We start from the raw sequence: 3,069 nt of genomic DNA on the forward strand, positions 1-3,069 counted from the left end.
GTCTCTGTGTTGATCATTTTCCTTTTAATCTTTTAAACTCACATTTTTCTGGATTAAAAACCCAACACATGTTTCTAAGGTCCACAGTTGTGTGACCATTTCTTTCAATAATATTTTTGGTGCTGTGTCTGACTCAATAACCATTTAAAACAACTATTTTCCTTAATTTCAGACGGAATTATTCATTGAGCTATTCATACTTGTATCATAACGTATTACCTATACAATATTATCCACTGTTTGGCAACAAGTACTATTTCCTCTGATCTGGTGTAGCAGCCGTCTTGCTTTGCCTCACAAGGAATCCTGGGATAACCAAGTATAGATAGGATATACCTGACCCATCCTTTAAATCAGGCAAAAAGATGGGCGCATTTGTAGGCCGCAAAACAAGGACTTTTGGAATCTGACTAGACCTCGGTGCCACGCTATGACATAATCGTCCTTCGAATCTGGCCTTCGGAGGACGCAGCCCATGAATTTGAACAGAGCCAGAGTCTAAGAAGTGTATGAGAAGAAAAGAAAGGCCTCAAAAGAGGCATACACTGTGTGCAGAATTATTAGGCAAATGAGTATTTCGACCACATCATCCTTTTCATACATGTTGTCCTACTCCAAGCTGTATAGGCTTGAAAGCCAACTACCAGTTAAGTAAATCAGGTGGTGAGCATCTCTATAATGAGAAGGGTTGTGGCCTAATGACATCAACAATCTATATAAGATGTGCTTAATTATTAGTCAAGTTACTTTCCTTTGGTGAAATGGGTCAGGCGAGACGTTTGACAGACTCTGAAAAGTCAAAAATTGTCAGATGTCTTTCAGAGGGGTGCAACAGTTTGGAAATTGCCAAGTTTTGAACCGGGATCATCACACAATCAGGCGGTTCTTGGCAAATAGCCAACAGGGGCGCAAGAAGCGTGTTGAAAAAAGAAGATGCAAAATAACTCCCTATTAATTCAGAAGAATCAAGCGTGAAGCTGCCAGGAAGTCATTAGCCATCAGTTGTGCCATATTTCAGAGCTGCAACATGTCTGGAGTGGCGAGAAGCACAAGGTGCTCAATACTCAGGGACCTGGCCAAGGTGAGGAAAGCCGAAAAAAGGCCACCTTTGAACAAGACACACAAGAAAAAATGTCAAGATTTGGCCTAGAAATATCTGAAGACTGATTTCTCCAAGGTGTTTTTGTCTGATGAAATGAGAGTGAGTCTTGATGGGCCAGATGGATGAATGGGCACCAGGCTGGATCAGTAAAGGGCAGCAAGTTCCTTATCGACTCAGACACCAGCAAAGTGGAGGTGGGGTACTGGTATGGGCTGGTATCATGAAAGATGAGCTTGTGGGACCTTTTCGGGTTGATGATGGAGTCAAGATCAACTCTCAGACCTACTGCCAGTTTCTGGAAGACACCTTCTTCAAACAGTGGTACAAGAAGAAGTCGTCATCATTCAAGAAAAACGTGATATTCATGCAGGACAATAACCGTCACACGCATCAAAATACACCACAGCGTGGCTGGCCAGAAAAAGTCTAAAAGAAGAAAAAATAATGACATGGCCCCCTTGTTCACCTGATCTGAACCCCATGAAGAACCTGTGGTCCTTCATGAAATGTGAGATCTACAGGGAGGCAAAACAGTCCACCTGTCTGAACAATGGCTGGGAGGCTGTGGTGGCTGCTCCACGCAATGTTGATTGCAAATGGATGAAGACACTAACAGAATCTATGTATGGAAGGCTTTTGAGCGTCATGAAGTGAAGAAAGGTGGCTATATTGGTCACTGATTTTTTTTTTTTTTTTTTAAATATCGCAAATGTTTATTTCTGAATTTGTTTACCAATACAAGTGAAATGGGTATATATTTGTTTTTTATTATGTTGCCTAATAATTCTGCACAGTTATATTTACCTGCATACACAGACATCCTCACAAAATGGCCAAATCTAAACAAAACACATCAACTTCTAAAAATATGAAACTTTGATATTAAGGAGTCTTTTGGATTGATTGAGAACACAATTTTGGCCCATTAATAAGAATAATCCTCAAAAATACAACTTTCCTAATAATTCTGCACCCAGTATAAATATCCCAGAATGACTTGCGCGGAGGGCTCTCCTCTTAAACTACTATGGGATTTGCTGTCACAGTAACCCATTATTGCCATAGGCTGTCGCTACCTGACAGCAGCGACTAATAACAAAGTAGTGCAGGCACCGCGCAGTGGAGGAGAAATTAAGTGACCAATATAGAAAAAAGCAGTGATCATCTGTCCAAACGGTTAGTTAACTGAGTCTGCCATAAAGTCCACTATATTGTCCCCACTGTATGTGTACACAGTAAGCTTGGTATAAGTTATGAAAACAGCACATATTAAACAGGGTGTGAATGAGGAGAAATGTGCTTGTGCATGCTCTTGCACACACATTTTTTCTTTTAAGTGGAGAGGGCAGATCTTTTAAATAATCCTTAATCTTAATCCTCCACAATACCTTTAACATAAGCCATCATCATATTAATAAGCACACAATGTGCTAACTACACACTGATGGTATAAATAAAAAACACATCTGGCTTTTGCTTTCTCTTTTCACGGTAGGCTAGGATGTCAGTCACATGGAACTTTGTCAGTCCATAGACTGCTGGCTGGCAAGACGGTATGCTTGAGCTATACGGAGAGATCCAGTAGACTGGGTGATACTAGTGGATACTAGACTGGGTACACTGATACTAGTGCTTCACTCAGGGATCGGTTGAGATGAGACAGGAATGCAGTAAGAATCTGGGAGGAAGGACACCCTGATGAAGCTTTAGCTATGATGGTGGAGTAAGGGCTAAAGGTGGTTAGAATCGGGGTCATCTGAATCAATGTCAGACATATCACAACCACTGCTTGTGCTTTGGGTAGCAAACGGAGTTTTGGATTGGAGACCTTTTAAGATGAACTTTGGATGCTGATTGGGTTTTCGTGAAAGTGTGGTTCAAAGCTGATTATCCTGTGTCGGAGGCAGATGAGGGTAAGTAATCACTTTATACTTCCGTCTAGACTCCATTAATTAAATCTCACATCT

The sequence above is a fragment of the Cyprinodon variegatus genome, unplaced genomic scaffold (assembly GCF_000732505.1).
Source record: "Cyprinodon variegatus isolate N-32 unplaced genomic scaffold, C_variegatus-1.0 Scaffold38, whole genome shotgun sequence".
Lineage (NCBI taxonomy): Eukaryota > Metazoa > Chordata > Actinopteri > Cyprinodontiformes > Cyprinodontidae > Cyprinodon > Cyprinodon variegatus.